We start from the raw sequence: 19,760 nt of genomic DNA, 5'->3' as shown, positions 1-19,760 counted from the left end.
AACGCCTTAATTTAATAAAGCTTTTCGCCTCTGGTGAAAGCTAAATAAGTTCGCCAGCATTATCAACTTGAAAATACATGCGTGAGCAGCAAAGTAATAGTTTTGTTGTCAGATTATTCTTATCGATTTGGTTTAGGTATAGCGACCATTATAAAATAATAAAATATCCCATAGAATATTTCATAAATTTTAAGCAATTTCGTTGGTTTGCAGCATGTGCGCATTTAATTTCATCGTGCATATTGATATGATGGTGGATAAAATCAACGCGCCACTAAAATTTTGCAATTTTCGAAAACTGGTTGTTTTAACAAAATAAAAATATTCAGTTTGTTAATCTCAATTTCTAGTAAAATCATTTTAGTTGCTTCCTGAGGCTGGAAAACCGATTGATAATAACTTTCTTTCTGCATAACAGTTTGCTTTGATGATTTTTTGTTTGCGAGCTAAAACAAAATCTAGAATATGGCAATATGACCTCGCATAACAACAGATTTATTGCGGTTTGACAAGCAACCGCGCTAAGATCAATTTTGATTGGTGCGCCATTTTGTATTCCTACGCCACACTTATGGTAAGTTTATAAGTAACGTGGTGCAGCCAACAAGTTTTATCGTGGTAATATAAGTAGCCACAATAAATTTGCTTCATTAACAGTTTTATTATGGTTTTTTAGCTAACTACAAGTTTGTTTGGACTCGTATCCTTTCGGTATTGCGCAATACCACAATAAAACCAGAGGTAATGATTAATACCGCAATAAAATCTTTATAAAATTCAAATAAAACCAACTGGCTTTAGTGGCTCAACGAAAACCATTCCACTGGGCCGCACCGAATTACCATATTTGGCTATAAGATGAGAGTGTGGCGACAAAATATTTGTTTCGAAATCGAAATTACACGATACAAGGTCTACAATAATTGTATTATACAATTCTATCAATAATTGTCTAGTGTTCAATTATTCGTATTTGAGCTTTTCAGCTTTAATTGGCGAAGTATAGTTGTCCAAAGGGCATTCTTGTTCAACTAGAGAGCAGACGAAAGCAATTAGTTTATCACTTAAAATAGTTAGGCCATTACAAATATTTAAAAAAGTTTTTGTCCCTCCGGTGTTGGGCCACTGAAGGGGGGGCGAAAAAAAAACAAAGAGAATATTTTAATCCAGGAAAAAAAATGGATTTTAGGCATTTTTACTTAAAGTTTAAACGTGAAAACCAAATCTATTCTTGCTTTTAATAAACACGTTGTTATTTTCCATGCAAAAATCTACGAACAAAAAGACAAAAACGAAAGAAATTTTTTTTGTCCGAGTTTCGGAAATTTCACTGTTTGAACTTCCATTTCTATTTCGTGCTAGAAGCGTTAACTCAACTCGTACACTCATTTTTTGAGTTTTTCAGGCTGTAGAGCCCACAGACAATTGATTTTATTAAAAATATTTAACTCATATCCTACAAATCATTTTTTTGCCCCCCAATTTTTCAAGTCAATTCCAAGGGGGGGGATGACTAAAACTTTGAAAATGATTTACAATGGCCTTATTAGGGGTCAATCCCGGCGTAGTGGTTAGCATTCACGCCTCTAACGCCGAGGACCCGGGTTCAAATCCCAACCCCGCAGAAGTCACGAATGATCCAAAGCTCTAACCCAAAGCATAATTTCTTTAAACTATGCAACGTAGACTCCCAAGCCTAACTTGCCTCCCAGTTGGCTTCGAGGTGTGATGCTGGCCTAATACGCCAGTCGTGGTATGTTCATATCTCGGCTGGGAGAGGCTGTTAAAGTCAATAGGATCGTAGCAACTGGCCCGGCAATTGTCCTGTACTTTAACAGCTGGCTGCGAAGTCTGTCGTATAAAAACAGAAGGTCAAGTTTCGATAACGGAATGTAGCACCTAGGCTTTGCTTTTAGACACCCAAGCAACAATGTGGGTTTTATTCTACTCTTATGGCGGTTTTCATGACCAACTATGCCATCATAAGAGTGTAATAAAACCCAAATCGTTACTTGGGCGTAAGGGCAAATTTTCATCAGCAGTGCTGATTGAATAGGAAACAAACATCACTCATTCAGACGTCAGAGTTTGTACGGTAGTATTTAATTACAGCGATTATGAAACGATAATTATTAGCAATTATATACGATTAACGCTCATATCGGTTTTTTATGTAAATTGTATTGCGACTGTCGGTTTGATCGTATGTTTTGAGACTGTTGAACCTAACTTAAGATGTAAAGTTGAGAATGGTTCAAATTTTCGTTGACACATCTTATTAATGGTACTAGTGTAAGCAGGCACTATGATTCTTATGTTACGATAATACTATGCTTTTATTAAAAGTCTTGCTGTGTCTGCTTTCAAAGGATTTAGAATATTTAACCCTTCAATGGATAAACCTTTAGATAGACCGCTTGTAGATATAAATTTTGTTTTGAATGGACAATATAAAAAATGGTTTTGAATTATGTAATTAATCTGATTTATAATAATATCTGGGTAGAATGTTGGATAGAAGAATGAAAAAAGTTTTTTGGCTATTTCTTGCCTCGCACTCGTCCAGATGTTGAATGAAAAAAATTAGGCTTCTTTTCAGTGTCAGGTATCAGCATTTGTGGCTCGAACAACACGTCTTTTCAGTGTATTTATATGGAAAAATATTCAACAAACTCAACTTTTAGCTTGTTTTCTACCAATAACAAGCTTAAATTTGTTAATAACTGGTTGATTAATCAATGTATTCCTTTGTATTCCTTCCACTTTAAGTGCGAATCATTTGCTATAGTTTTGCTTTACCTAAATTACAATATTTTTTTGCGAACTGCACCCCATCAATCGTTAAGAGCAACACATTTTTCAACAGAGATTGGTGTGCACATCGAATTAAAATAATAGATTTAGGCTTTCGTCTGCTCTTTCTTATTTCACAGCAACAATTTATCATTTCACTCCACCTGGCCAAACACAGAATATCTCGGTTTTATTACCGAAGTAAGCAAAACATTTCATTATCAAAAATATACAAAAAAAAGATGCGCTTCTGGCCACGATTATGCTAAAATGATTACTTCTATCAATGACGAACAATAATTCAAAAACAAAGCATTAATTATAATATAAAATATAATAGCCATTCTCTGCGCTGGTGCTGCACGCTCGACAAGAGCCCGGACGAAGAAAAAAGCAAGTGCATCAAAGTTCAAAAAACCGATTCGAAAAACGATGGGAGGCAACCATCCACCGGCCAGCCGGCCGACCGAGCTACGAAAAAAAAAATCAACAACTGCACATATTCGAGTGAAGATCAAATGCAGCCAGCACAGTTGAAAGGGAGCTGAAATAAAATACATACTCATACATATGTGCCAAAAAGTGCAGCCAAATCTCAGCGCTTGATTGAGCGGCACTGTATAAAATGCTGCTGCTGCTGCTGTTGCTGCTAGTGGTGGAACTTGCCTTTGTAGGATGCTTTATGCTGACTGATCATTTCGAGCGCAATGAGCAGAGCAGAGCAGTAGCATCACGCGGCTGCAGATAGAACGCTCAACGCTGAGCTGTCTGTCGGCATGTGATGGCTGTCAGATTGCATAGGCTGAGAAGCTGCTGCTGCAATGTAATCCTGAACAAATGTTAAAATATGACACATTTTTTAAAACAATTTATTTTTGAAAGTTGAGAGAAAATACAAAAATTACAGGGAAAGAGGTCAAAGCTTTCTCCCAGTTAAATCCTACTAGTACTTGTTTATTTAATGTTGACAGATTTATTTGCTTACAATTTGCAGACATCATCAGGACCTGTTTTCAAACTGTCTATTCGAAAATAGATAATATTTGATAAACTGTATATGCACTTTATCAAATACATGTTGAACTTGAATTAAATATCCAAAGCGTAAAATGTTATAGCCATTGGAAAATGATGCAATTTGATTCCGAACATCAGTCTCGGTACCACTACGGTATTTTACAATGTGCAAATTAATATTTTCAAACCTCGATCATATAAAACGGAAAATTTTCATCGCAACGTTTGGTTTATGATGGCGAGGAATTCTTAACCCTCAATTGATTAACCGGGTACACCTGTACCCATGTCGAGATTTTCGAGTTCCAGTTTCGGACTGTTCTTTTTAAAATGTAGTCAGAAGGCTTCAGATCCTTGTTATTTACATAATTTTCCGAAAATTGAAACGTTTAAATTATCATGTTTATATTTATAACCGAGTGCACAGGCAACTCGAATTTTGTGTGATTTTCGCTCAGTCAATCTAAAATTTGTATTGTTAAAATTTGCAAGGTCACAAAACATACCATTTTAAGTGTTTGAAATGAATAGCGATTCGAATCATTGCTATTTCATTCCAAGAATAGAGCAAAGTTATTAAGCATAGTGGAAATTTCTTGATTGTGCATACCTCATAGTCGACGAGCTGCAGTTCCGGCATTATCTGTAATAGAAAAAGAATAAAAAGTTGGGATTAATATTTAAGTAATTAGAGCAAATTATAATTCATAGTAATTTTTGTGAGTCAATGATCACCGTGGTGCCCACATTGGGGTAGGTTATGGCGCATGCCCAACTTCTTTATAAAATTTAACTGAAAGCAAGACAGTTCCTCAAGGTTGCACCATGCCCTCGGTCTACCCCTTCAGCTTCTGCTCTACTGCACTTCTACTTCTGCTGCCGAAACCCGGCTTCCGTTCGACGATTTTTCCATTCTCCAAAAGGATATTGTCAATGCCGGATCGGCGATACATGGCTCACCCGATGTCCAACTTCTTCGCTTCAGGTGGAGCTGACAGTACGAACAAAGCATCGAGCGTAGATGATCCACTGTTTTCACGAAGGTTGCTGCAAATCAATTGATAATGCAGAGAAAAAAACGAACCATGTAAGAAAAGAAATGGTCGGTGTTAACCCTCTAACAGGCAACATCGTAAAAACGATGCGATCAAGCAAATGACTGTTTTTTCATGAAAGTACACACACAAAAGCTCAAAAGTTTTGATTTTCATGCAAAACTAATTATCTGGAGGAGCGTTGGGTAAGAAACAGTCCAATTTCCCTTTTTCGTTTTTCATAGCTAACGCTTTACCCAGATATTTTTCCAATCCAGATATCCAGATGACAACTTTAGAACGCATGGTCGGAATGTTGTGATATTATTATCAAAATGTCAAGAAATCTGTTCTGAACACATGTTTCATATTTTCAATTCAATCCAAAAACAAATTTTGTATGTGGCTCTGAAACTTCAGAAGTGAAGGCCATCTACAGAAGGTCTTACCCGTTAGAGGGTTAAGAAAGACCGAACCAAGTTTTCTGATTCTGATTCTGATTTCGAGAAAAACGCGTTCAAAGTTTGCTGTTCTGTATGGTTTACAGCTATCAATCATTCGAAATCATCTCATAACTCTGGTTGTCTGCAACATTTATGTAGTCTGATTAGAAGAAAATGTAGCTTAGAAAGTTCTTGATCGTTTGCAGTCATTAACTCGTTTTATTTTTATTTAATTTTATGGCTTGTTCGGTCTGATTTAACACCGATCAACTGTGTGTAATTGCATTCAACTAGATCCAGCTTAATGTCGAATTTAGATCTAATTTCAATTCCGAATTTTAGTCCAGTTCCAAGTTCAATGTGAAGTATTCAATTCCAAACTATTTCAATTCAATTTTGAATTATTTTAAACTCAAGTTCAATTTGCAGTTTACTTGAAAGTAAAAGCATAAGTTTCTAATCTAATTTCAAGTTAAATTTTAAATGTACCTTCAATTATGATTTCCTAGAATTTCCAATCAATTGGTAATTTATTTCAATTTAAGTCCATTTTCGATTAAATACCAAGTTTATTTTCAAACCCAAATCTAACTGATGTTCTATTCTAATTTCAAGTCTTTATGTCCAGTTACAGTTCCAATTTCAGATATAATTTCATGTGTAATCTAAATTTGATCTAAGCTAAATCTTCTATACCTATAAAAATGGATTTTTGTCTGTCTGTCTGTCTGTCCGTATGTTTCTTATAGAATCGAAAACTACTAAACCGATTGGCGTGAAAATTTGCATGTATGGGTTTTTGAGGCCAGAGAAGCCTCTTCTGATGGTTGGAAACCCTTCCCCCCACTAAGAGAGGGGGCTCCCATACAAATATCTATACCTATAAAAACCTGATTTAATCCACCTAGTGGTGAAAGGAACCTTTGTTATACGGTCTTACTTGCTATTTGAGATAGAAATCGACACGTTTGGTTTACATGAAATTTTTGGAAATTGAATAAGTTTACAAAATTTGAACCAAATAGAAGCACTTATAAATTTTGATAGTTCCTTTTCTCATGAAATTGCTGTGTAAGTTGTTACTAATGAGGGTAAGTGCAAGCAAAAGTAAGTTGTAAGATGAAATATTCTTCTTTAACATATACATTGCGTAGTAAAGGTCTAATTTAGAGGTTTTTGAACTATGCATAATTTCCTGTATTGCCATTCTATTTGATTCACAACAATAAAGTTTTCTCGAATAAAGTTACTCACGTTGTTGTATTTTGTACACCATGTGTAGGTTTTTGAATGCCATAATGTTATAAAGTTACAAATCGTATATTACGTATATACTAACGTATATTCTTCAATCAACTTGTTATGAGCAAAATGTCAGAATTATTCAATGCATTAATTGTTAGGAAAATAGATTACCATAACCCGACGTCACAGAAACGAAGCAAGTAGCATGTGAGGTGTACCGCAATTGGTCCCAACTGGAATTTTCTCTCGTTTCTTCATATGAAAAATGGTGTCTGTATGCAGCAAAACCACCAGTAAATGTAAAATGTATCCGTCTGTTGGTAGTTGAGTAATTCGGGGTCGAAATCAGGGTATTTTTTATAATCAAAGTTCTACAGTTTGTAAACAAGCAAACTTAGAGGTATACTATGTTCAGCAAAGTTGTGTATTTTTATTATTTACACAACTTTGTAATACTTGAAAAAGTCATAAAACAATTACAAAAAGAGCTAAAATAGAAAAACTGATTTTACAAACTTATATACAATAAATAAGATCTCTTCGTTGAAGAGATAGTAGGTTACTATCTTCGGCAAAATTTCTTGTGATAATATGCTCTAAAACTTTGCAGAACACATCAATGTGTTATATTGAAACTGAAGGAAAATAATTTTTTTATTTCACTTTTAGGGGGATTAATCAAAATTCAGATTCTACCAGACGATAAAGCATTCAATTTTAAGAAACTCTTCCAAAGGTTTGATAAACTTAAAACCAAGTTTTCCTAGTCAAAACTCTAGTGCGCACGTTTTCTTTGGTTTTGGGCTATTGTGCGCGCGAGTAACTGTGTTATAAAAGTTGGTGCGAGTGTTCGAGGGTTAATATCTTTTGACCGGTAAAACCAATTCTTATGAACTTTTGCATATATATTCGTAGTGTGAAAACCTCCCGTTTGATATTAAAATAATTGAAATTAGGTTATTTATCTTGGTTAAAATCATTATAAATTATTGTTGATTTTTGTGTGGTGTATTCAAATACTCATAACTTTCAAATTAAACATCCAATCAAAAAACCATTCAATAGCGATCTATCCGGTTATATTACCTGCCAAATGAAACTAGTAGCGGGTAAATCGGTCTGGCCATCTCTGAGAAACAGGCGATCATTTGAACCTTGTCAAAACTGGTTTTTTAAGGCTAACTTTTAAACCACTTGTTTGTTTTCGATAAAAATTGGTGTGAAGTTTAGCAATAGTAAGAGCTTTCATTTGGTACTAAGATCGATGAAATCGGTTGAGTGGTTCCGGAGAAAATCGTGTCACGTAATTTTCACATTTTTACTTATAACTTTTAAACTAATAGTCGGATCACGAAACAATTTTTAAAGTGATATACTAGGTAAGACGAATCGGTGCAGCCATCTCCGAGAAACAGGCGATTGAAAATTGAAGCGCACACACATACACACACATACACACACACACACACACACACACACACACACACACACACACACACACACACACACACACACACACACACACACACACACACACACACACACACACACACACACACACACACACACACACACACACACACACACACACACACACACACACACACACACACACACACACACACACACACACACACACACACACACACACACACACACACACACACACACACACACACACACACACACACACACACACACACACACACACACACACACACACACACACACACACACACACACACACACACACACACACACACACACACACACACACACACACACACACACACACACACACACACACACACACACACACACACACACACACACACACACACACACACACACACACACACACACACACACACACACAGACATTGCTCATTCGTCGAACCTGATCGATTGGTATAGGTGACACGGCCCTCCGGGCCTCGGATCAACTTCGTGTTTTTCGACCAGTTCCTAAACCTTTGTTATATAGTATAACAAAGGTAAAAAGGATTTCTGTCTGTCTGTCTGTCCGTATGTTCCTTATAGAATCGAAAACTACTGAACCAATCGGCGTGAAAATTTGCATGTAGAGCTTTTTGGGGCCAGGAAAGGTTTTAGTGATGGTTAGAGACCCCTCCCCACACTAAGAGGGGGTGCTCCCATACAAATGAAACACACATTTCTGCATAACTCGAGAACTAATCAAGCAAATAGAACAAAATTGGGCATGTGGGTGTTTTCGGTAACAAGAATTTATTCTATGGTAAATTGTGACCCCTCCCCTCTTTATAAGGGGAATTATAACTCCTCTCCCCTTTAAGAGGGGGGGCTTCCATACAAATTTCCTCATAACTCGAGAACTAATCAAGCAAATGGAACCAAATTTGGCATGTGAAGGTTTTCGAGGGCAAGAAAATTTTCTATGGTGAATTAGGACCCCTCCCCACTTTAAGAGGGGAGGGGGGGCTCCTGTACAAATGAAATACAAATTGCCTCATAACTCTAGAACTAATCAAGCAAATAGAACCAAATTTGGCATGTGGAGGTTTCTGGAGGCAAAAATATTTTCTATGGTGAATTAGGACCCCTCCCCGCTTTAAGAGGGGGGGCTTCTACACAAATGAAAAACAAATTTCCTCATAACTCGAGAACTAAACAAGCAAATGGAACCAAATTTGGCATGTAAGTGGTTTTGGAGGCAAGTTTTTTAATATGGTGAATTAAGACCTCTCTCCTCTTTACAAAGCGAGTTATAACCCATCTCCCCTTTAAGAGGGTGGGCTTCCATACAAATGAAATGCAAATTTCCTCTTATCTCGAGAATTAATCAAGCAAACGGAACCAAATTTGGCATGTGGGAGTTTTAGATGGCAGAAATTTTTTCTATGGTGAATTACGACCCCTTCCCCTTTTAGGAGGGGGGGGGGGCTCCCATACAAATGAAATACAAATTTCCTTATAATTTGAGTACTAATCAAGCCAATGGAACCAAATTTGGCATGTGGGAGTTTTAGAAGGCAGAATTTTTTTCTGTAGTGTATTACGACCCCTTCCCCTTTTAAGAGGGGGGGCTCCCATACAAATGAAATACAAATTTCCTTACAATTTGAGTACTAATCAAGCCAATGGAACCATATTTAGCATGTAGGAGATTTTTGAGTCTTGAATTTATTTTATGACAGTTAGAGATCTCTCACCCCTGTGGTAGGGGGATATGGACTCTCATACAAATAAAACAGAAATTTTTGCGAAACTCAAAAACTAATCGAACTCGAGAAATTCGAGACTCTTCCATAAAGCATTAATCAATAACAAGACCACAAAAACTATCTATAGTAACACTAGATCATTCAGGACGAGACGGCCGCGAGTGTTGCCGGCGACCCGCCGTCGGAAGCGCCGCCCACTGTGGGGAGGCAACTCCCCGCAGAAATCACTACTGTCTAGGTTTATTTATTTTCCTAGGTCTACCTGGGTTTCCTGGAACGAGCGACAGCGAGTAAGGAGAGGATCGCGAAATAGTACTTTCACACAAAAGTTTTCCGTGAAATGGTACATTCCGCTTAAGGTTTTTCGCAAAATGATATTCGGCGTAATGTTGTACAATCATGGCGAATATTACTATCCGCTTTCTGGCTATGCAATGAGGGGACAGGGGAGTTGTTTTCTACTTTACTGTGAGGAAAAATTGCAAATTTGTATATTAAACTACCCATTCCAGGTAACTAATAAGCCTTAGCGTAAGCAGCAAATCAGCGTATCTGGCATTTTATACTGCACGTTATTGTATATTAGCTTTTTGACTGCATAGGTGTTGTAAATTGGCATCCAAAATTGTATTCAAATTCTTCGTGTCGGTAATTAGCTGTTAATTAGCATTGTCAGCACTATAAGAAGGTTATCAGCAAAGTAGCTGTATATTTTGCCAAAATAGCATTTAAGTAGAATTTAAGGCGACTTAAATGCTTATTGGCCTACATTTGAATAGCATTGGTGATGCTTATTGGTTACCTGGGATGCTTTCATAGTTACGTAACTGGCAAAATGAATCATCTAAGGTTGAACTCCTCAGAAACTTAAAAAACTCGAGATTGTGACAAAAGTTAACCGAGATTCACGATTTATGTACAACACAGTCTAATTTGTGGCAATTTACGAAGTTTATCGGGTCAGCTAGTACCTATATAAAATTGAACGTGAGTATGTATGTTCGTATGTTCCGTCATAACTCCAGAACGCCTTCACCGCAGGGATGCCAGATATAATTCTGTGTTTTTTGTTGGAAAAATCTGTCCATCTGTGAAGCGAGGAAAAATATCTCTGCAAAAATCTGTCCAATGCAAAATAATGGGAGTGAAAGAGACGGAGAGTCATTTTGCTGACTATTTCCGTATCTTTCACTCTCATTGTAAAAGCTCGAAAATCTGTTTAATCTGTGTAATTGGCAGAAATCTGTGTTCTATGCATACAGATTCTGTACAGGCGATTTCTTTCAAATATCTGGTAAACACAGAATAATTTGAGCAGTTGGCAACCCTGCTTCACCGTTCTCCACCAAACTTGGCATACATATTCCTAGACATAAGGGAAACAACACTTGGACTGGATTTGCAACAAATTTTGCTCATATTGTGGCGCTCTTGGTGGACGGATTTGGTAGTTCTTGGAGCCCACGTGCAGGAAATTTTGTTAGCTTCACCTATGTATTTTTGACATTCCGCAAAACGACTGTATTCTGTAAACAAACAATACGGAAGCCGAAAGAAGGGAAAAAATTGTGCACAGTTATGAGCACAGGCTGACTTCGGGCAAATGCCAGGTCATTTGACAGGGCATTTGCAGCTGTGGCAGAAAAACGAAAGTTTTTGTTACAAATAAGACAACGACGTCGGAACTGTACTAACTCTCCAAAAACGAATTTTGCCGTTCATTCGTTCCCACCACCATCCTGTGATGTTTTGGCCAGGTTTGGCAAGCTGTCATTACAGCAAAGTCGTTCAAGAATGGTATGCAGAGAAAGCGGTCCAGTTTGTTCCAAAAGATCTTAACCCACCCAATCGCCACCAATTCCGCTTTATTGCGAAATACTGGGCAATCATGAAGAAGAGGCTCAAGGCAAAGCGAAAAGTTGTCAAAGACATCAATCAGACGAAGACCTGGTGGAATAAGATAGCGCGTAATGTGCGCCGCGTAATGAGCCATATTACAGGAAAAGTTCGACAATTCCTTTGAAACCGTGACGAATAATTTTATCTGTATTTTTTCTTAAAAGTATGAAGAAAATGCTACGTTTGTGTAAGAAAAGATCTTGAATTCAATAATGAAAAAACTGAAATACACGCAATTGTTTTTGTTCCAATACTATCTGAAGCAAGCTTTAATAGCACAAAAATCCGCCACTTTACGATTACAGTTTTTTCAGGCCACAATGCTTTTGAAAGGCCTATTCTCCACTTTCTGTCTGCCTGAGCCAGCTAGAGGCGATGATAGTTCAAGGTTATGAAAATGCGTCCCCCATAATATAAGTAAAACTTGCATTAAAATTAAATTTAGAGAAAATGATTTCAATATCCACTGCAGTTCGTGTAAACCAATAAAGGTCAGATGAATAGCAAAATAAAATAAAATGAAATGAAAACAAAAACATGCAACTGGGTTAGAGTCTGCAATTTCCTCATAACAGTGCATGATCGCATATTACTATACCGAGCCAAAATGGAGAATATTGACCGAAAAGTTTTAGCCCACCCGCCATATTCACCAGACTTGGTATCGTCCGATTACTATCAATTGTTTCGATGGATGCTATATTTCTCTCACCACATTTTATACGGTTTTATCGCAAAATTCTTGCGTAAATACTTCTATGCGATCGAGAAACGCAATCCCAAATGTTCATGATTAAAATCAACACTGATGATTATGCTGGTAATAATATTCACTTCGGTCCACAGGTCGTTAGTGTTGTAGAGTGAAATTCGTGCAAAATTAGTCCACTATGGCACGCATGGAAATCGTATGGAATTGTTTGAATTCGAATGTGCCCATTCTTTTCAGGACTTAACACTGCTTTGTTTTAGGAAAATAGCGTAAACAACAGCTAGCTTCTACCAACCTCAACAAAAGCACCAGATCTTCTATTTGAATGATAGAAACTGTATGCTTTTAATTTTGCTGCACAGTGTTTCGCACAGTAGTGCAACGGAAACGGTGTACAATGCCAATAATTTTCCACATTAAAATGCATCTACAGCGCGCAAAATGCAAATTGCGTCTAATATCAGTTCCGCGTTTGCACTTCAGTTCTCTATATTCGGAGTACACACTCATGCAGTTGCTTTCATTTTTGTTATTATCACGCAATGAGTGCTGACAGCTTCGCCAACGAACGCTAAACCGGTGAGCTCACCAGAAGAGTGTTGTCCTGTGAGGAGACAGACACCTACCTAAATACAGTCCACCAAGGCATGACATGCACGGGAATGAAAATATCTGTTTCCAATGATGGACTAGAGAGTTCTCCTGGCTAAATGAAACGCAACTATTAATCTCAGTCGGGTCGCCATGATTTGCGTCAATGGACGGACGATGCACGTCGTTAGTTAGTAGGTATATCTATCTAGTAATCATTCATCGTTTGGCTGGTTGGTACGTAGTCGCCTCACCGGACGCTGCACGCGGAACACGTTCGGAAGAGATAAATTTTGCTCTTGAAAACAGACCGTAACTAACTATAAAGCGCTGACAGTCCTGCCCTGTGCGACGGAATAAACGATGCACAATATCTATTAGCGCATCAAATCCACAGTAGAAACACGATGGCGCAGGGTCGGCCTTGCAGAAAAATGCAGTATCGTTTCAGCAATATGTGATATATGCATTGCCGCCGCCGGTTGGCTCAGTACCTGATCGTCACCTAGCGTCGTACAGTATAATGTTGGTAATTTGCATAAAATATCGAAATTCTAATTTTTCGAATTATAAAAATATTAACATTAATAAAATTGTTCAAGCTTTGTGTTCAATAATAAAATTAATATTTTTCAAATTGATTTTAAGTTTTGAAATAACCTACGATCATTGGTAGTTCTGTATCCATGCTTAGGGTAAATTCATGCAAAAGTATATAGTAATCGAGGTTCGGACAACTGGGGCCCTACTGCCCCCCTGGTAGTTGACCTGGACTGTGAAACTCATTGACCCAGAATTGTTTCAATGTAACGGTGAATGTTTATGAGATCAAAGAAACTACTAACCCTTTATATTGGATAACAAAAATGTCTGCTTCGCTAAGCCCGGGTGTTATCTTGGTGCAAAAAGTGTGAATCATCCGTTTGAATGTCAAAGCTTGCATTATTAACCTGCATTTGATTCAATACTGACTGACCACACTTGTGGAGATATGTACATATAAATGACGTAATGTCGGATGAGGTATGAGTTGATTGTAGTACTCATGTGAACTATCGCTGCGTGTGTGCACCAGTAACGCGGCGCCGACAGCCTCATACTTAATTGAAGAGTATTTTAATCTAGTTGTTATATGACACGTTATATGACTAGTGTGCACTTGAAATAAGATATCTTTTGGGTAAGCTAACATCCAAGATGAATTAGGCGCTTTTTTTTCCTGAATTAGCTTGTTTTTTAATTAATTAAGCATCTTATTGAAAAACTTCATTAAATTGCATAATATATAAAAAAATCTGATTCCAATTGCCACCAATATCTTTCATCGATACTTTCGTTAACTTCAGCGGAACACTCTTTCCTTTACCTGTAACTTTTTTATGAACAAATTGATTGGAGTGAGAGCACTTCGACCGCCGATAGGCACACATGGTCGCTAGTAAAAATAATAATAAAAGTCTTGTTTTTCATAATACATATTCTTAGGATAGAACAAGGCTGTATAATAGTTAATAGCGGAAACACTAATTAGCGGAAGTCGTAAGAGCACAAGTTGCACAAGGGCTCCTAAAGTCACTATATGTATGTTTGCCTGCCTCGCCGCTGAAGGGTTTTCTTTTTATTTCGCCATTAATAGCGCTCGTGGATGTGATTAAAGCAACGTTTATTGACATGTTTTCTTTTCATTGGTAAATTTTGCTTACGTAAAAGATACCAATTATCTATAGACATCAGTCAGATTCACTGTTACAATCGAACATGGCTCGTTTATTGTGGAATCAGAAAGTCGGAAGTAGCTATCTGAATAAAACTGCGAGGATCTTTTTATACACATACACATTTTTTTGCAAAGTACTCAAAAAAGTACTCAAAAAAACATAGCTATGAATGCGTTAATGAAATTATATTTGATGTGCATAAGGAACAATGGAGACTGTAAAATTTTGAAAATTAATCGAATTAATTAATCTTTTAAAATAGCTACAAAACGCATCACTCAATGTAAAAAAAAGATCCGCGTGCGTTGCGGTTGTATTATAATACGGTATAAAAAAAGTATACAACCCTAAGGGTTGCACGAAACGGTGACGTAGACCTATGTTAGCATTATCGTTGTATTGACAACATGTTTTACTCGATGAAGTATTAAGGAATATTAGTCAGATCATTAGAGCAAGAACTAATGCAGACTGCATTTCTGGCATGTGTATGCTTATGAGTATCTATAGCCGTCCAGTTAGCTTCGAGGTCTGACAAGCCAGTCGCCGTATGTTCGAATCTTGGCTAGGTGGTGCTGCTAAATAGAGTCAGTAGGATTTTTGCACTAGCCCTGTAACTATCATGTACTCTATGTCTGTCGAGAAATAAGAGTCAAGTCCTAGAAAGACGTTTAAGCCCACAGCTTTGCTTTTGCCCTTCGCTTGGCTCACTAAAACAGTGAACACGTGCGCTACGGAAACCACCTGTGAGGTTCAGACCTTCGTTTATTTCCTGTTGCTGAGTGAATTAGCAAAAATGCCATCCCAGAAGGCACATAATTAGGTATCATGACATTAGAGCTCCTAGTAAATATTTCAGGTTAAAAGTGAATATCATTCATCAATTGGCCTTGGTGGCCTTCAACATCAAGCAATAATGGAAGACAAAATTGAATTTTCTTTCAGACGAAAATATCACTTCGATGTATCAGGTATCAGCAGAAATTATTTAAGGGAATTTTACAGTGCCACAAAAATGACGTTTTACGTAGATTACGAAAAATTTCATTTAATTTAATTAATTTCCTTTATTTAATTCGTTGGTGGCCATTGAATACAAATAACATCAAAGCCAAAGTACGTTCATCGCAAATATGACGTGCCAGTCGGATCTCTTCCCTTCTGGCATGAATGACAACCAGAGGGCTGGTGCGGGTGTCAAACTATCCTACATTGTCCATGTCCCATTCATTGAAACAAATGAAACTCAAAAAGCAGTTAAACACTGCCTATTATCTATAATTTTACTGTTACTAGCTGTTATTTTCGATATTTGTGCTACTTCAGAATTGTCGCCATCCATGGATGTTTTGTACGCCAAATTATGACAATTTCACACCCCTGATGGCAACAGGCATGCAGGTTATCGGCATCGATTCACTGTATCCTGCACCGAAAAGCTTTTACTGGCCACTATCACTACAGTGTGCCCCCGCTTACCTTCCGTGTTAACGAAATTTTACCTTGAAACTTTACATGTATTTTTCACTAATAAGCGTATAAAAGATTATGAGTATGTTACTATAAAATTGCTGAACATTTTATCTATCCAACGACATATCAATAGCTATATTTCGTTCAGTAGTTTCTAAGTTATAAGCATTTTAAGTCTTTCATTCAAACGTTACACTTTTATTTTCGTTTTCACACAGTGCTACCTAGTATAGTAAACAAAGACGTAGTCCTACGTCCAAATCGGTTTATTAAAGGTAATCATGTAATAGCGGTTTTTAATTATCATTAGCGCCGTTTTTCACAGTGCTCGTTTTCAATATAACTGCTTATTTTTCCTATCAGTGTTCCGGTTCCCGCTTTCGAAGAGGTTCGGTGAGAAATCAGACAGCTGAAGAATAATAGAGCCGCCGGAAAGGACTGATTCCCTCCGGCAGAGCATTAAAAAATAGCAAAAAACCACTAGCAACGGCATTTCACTGGAGAAGGTGCTACCGGAAGAGTGCGTGGAAGGTGCGGAAGCAAGAGATTTCGTAGGGCAGCATTAGGCTAGCACATCATATTTTCGATTTATCAGATTTCAGGGCAGCATACGATACAGTCGAGCGCGAACATCTATGGCAGATACTGCACGAGTACAAGCACGTAGTGATGTCCGTTAATCGTTCGATTAATTCAACTAATCGAATAACACAAGAAATATTCGAATAATTTTTAATCGAAAACTGCCTGCCAATACTGTTAATCGTTTATAATCGTTCGATTAATCGAATTAATCAAAGAAATATTCGAATAGTTTTAATTGAACACCACTGGAACGAATAGTTGATTTAATCGATTAGTGCAGACAACGCTCGCCGATTAATCGGTAATCGAATAATTGAAAATTTCGGACATCACTACAAGCACGAGTACGAGCTTGTAGGCGGCACAAGATAGCTTGGCTTAACTCCCTAGTCGAAGAAAGAGAAAACTCCGTCGCCAATGGAGATATCCTTTTGTTGTACGGTATTTCTCGCCGTCTTGGTGGTACCAGGATGAATACCAAGATACCGCTAAAAGACAAAGTTGGTCTGACTGACTAACCGCATAGAACAGCTTAACGGGAAATTAGCAATCATTGACTTTTCGTCGGAGAGCCCAATTTCGGAAGCAGTTTTTGGGCCCAAAAGCGGGGTTCTGTTTGTAAAAATATAAATACTGCATTCTTTTTGCCAATATGAACACAGCGAATATATTTTTATAAACAGAATTTTTGTTTCAAACAAAAAAACTGCTTTTGAAATTGGCAGAATCGATGACTGCTAATTTCACCTCAAGGCGATGGACTGAACATTTTGAATCATTCTTCCCTTCAACTCAACCAGCTGAGCATGACATTTCGTCGCATCAATCGTGTCAACTCTGAAGCACCATCGCTCGATAAAATTTAAGGGGCAATTAAAAGTATGAAATCCAGAGCATCAGGGATTCACTGCCACTCAGCCGAGATGCTCAAAGCTGATCCATCATTGTTATTCATTCAGCGAAATGTGGGAAACCACAACTTATAGGTTTTAATCTCAGATTATAGCTTATAGGTTCGACCCATGACCTTCCAGAATTGGACAAAAGGTAGAAGTCACAAAGACTACTTGTAAAGCGTGGCTACTGATAAACCCCCCTCCCCCTCATTTTTCTGCTCTTTCTCTTTCGCTCTCTGAACAAAAAATCATTACTTTCTTCTACCGTCCCATTTGTTAGTGAAACAACTAACAAATAGCCAGGTTCTGTGAAGAAGAAGAACAGGGCTTTCAAATGGAGCATAAAAAATTTTGGCGGCCATCCTGGATTTGGTCGCCATATTGAATTTTATCAAGCAATCGCCGTTTTCAACATGAGCCCCCCAAGCGATGTTTGTTGGGGGGCTCCGTAGCCGCAAGGTTACCGAGTCTGCTTTGACAAGCGAGTGGTCGTGGGTTCGAATCTTAGTAGAATCAAGCCATTCGATGTCAAGTGACTTTAGCATGGGTTTATTCTCAGGCCCCTCCATTTACCCTTCCTTTGTGCTGAATTCTATATTTACCCTCTGAAGCCTCTTGACAGTGCAAATGTCCCTCCTATAGTTAAGTGTACTGGTCAGAGGTACGAATGAGTCCTCGCCAGGGACGGCTATAATATGGGATAGTGCTGGCAGCGAGGAATAAGTGGGTAAAGTAGATCAAGCTTTGAAGGAAGGGTAAACCCCAATACACGCAAGCACGCATACAATTTAAAATAAGCATATCGCTCACTCAATAGCGATTATAGCAAAAAGAAATGCAGTGCAGGTCATACAGCAAACACCCGGGCGATATTACAATAGATCAACTATACTGGTCGCAGTAATGAGTCCACACATGGAAAAAAAAAAACCGATGTTTGTTTGTTATACCGAATGTTTGTTATAATATTTTTGCTCAGCTCTCCGATGGTGGTCTTAAAATTAAAATCGGTTGGAGGGATCATGGCGAAAAGGGAGATTTTTTGATAAAATCCAACATGGTGGCCAAATCCAAGATGGCCGCCAATTTTTTTCACTTTGTTTATAAGCCCTATCTCTCCTCTTTACATAACCGTATCGTTTGTAGTTTGTTTCATAGCAAATTTGGAAATATCATAATAATTATTTGAAAATTGTGAACCTTGCTACAAATAACTGGTTGTTTTATTCAGTTAATGCCATTGCACACCTAATTTTATGAATGTTTCTTGTAGCATTTTCTCTTAGCTTTCCAATGGTGGTCTTAAAATGAAAATTGTTGGGGGGCTCATGTTGAAAACAGCGATTGTTTGATAAAATTCAATATGGCGACTAAATCCAAGATGGCCGCAAAAAAATTTAACTCCATTTGAAAGCCCTGTTCTTCTTCTTTCCGGAACCGAGCTATTTGTTAGTTGTTTCATGGCAAATTTATAAAATATCACATGATATAGATCTAAAGGTTTGCTCAAAATTCAACATTTTTTGAACCTGTTAGATCCCTTGGCGCACGAGGGGTAACCATTTCGAGGTATCAAAAGTGTAATTCTTATTTTTTAACCATTTTCAACCAATTAGGCGCAAAAGTTCCAATTTTTGAAGACCTCGTGTCAGTAGTGGCCCCGTTTCAGCGAAAATTACTCTATATTTATGCCTGAGCTCATTTCAAGGTTAACACTAGTGTTCGACATCGTAACTAAAATTGAGGTCCGGGTTCCGGTCCGATCCGGTAAAAATCGGCACGAACTTTGTTATTCCGACTTTATTCCGGACATATTTGGCTCTGTTCCGCTTCCGGAATCTGAACAGAGCCAAATCGGACCGGATTATTAGTCTTTATAGTCGGAATAACAAAGGAACCCGGACTTCAATTTTCGTTCCGATGTCGAACACTAGTTAAGACAAACACACATGGTTGGACAACATTTCCGTTGGATTGTATGCAGGGAATATTAATCCATGTCCCTAGGAAAGGAGCATGCGGAGCAAGTTAGATAATCTCTCCGAGAGTTCCAGGCAGGAGGTCTGACAGTCAATGTACTACAAGTTAAGTCTATGATAGTGAACACTGACAATTCCACCTATTTTACAGTAGCGGGATAACAGGTTGAAC

The sequence above is a fragment of the Sabethes cyaneus genome, chromosome 3 (assembly GCF_943734655.1).
Source record: "Sabethes cyaneus chromosome 3, idSabCyanKW18_F2, whole genome shotgun sequence".
NCBI classification, from domain to species: Eukaryota; Metazoa; Arthropoda; class Insecta; order Diptera; family Culicidae; genus Sabethes; species Sabethes cyaneus.
The sequence above is the reverse complement of the archived record's forward strand: the minus strand, read 5'-3'. Positions refer to the sequence as shown.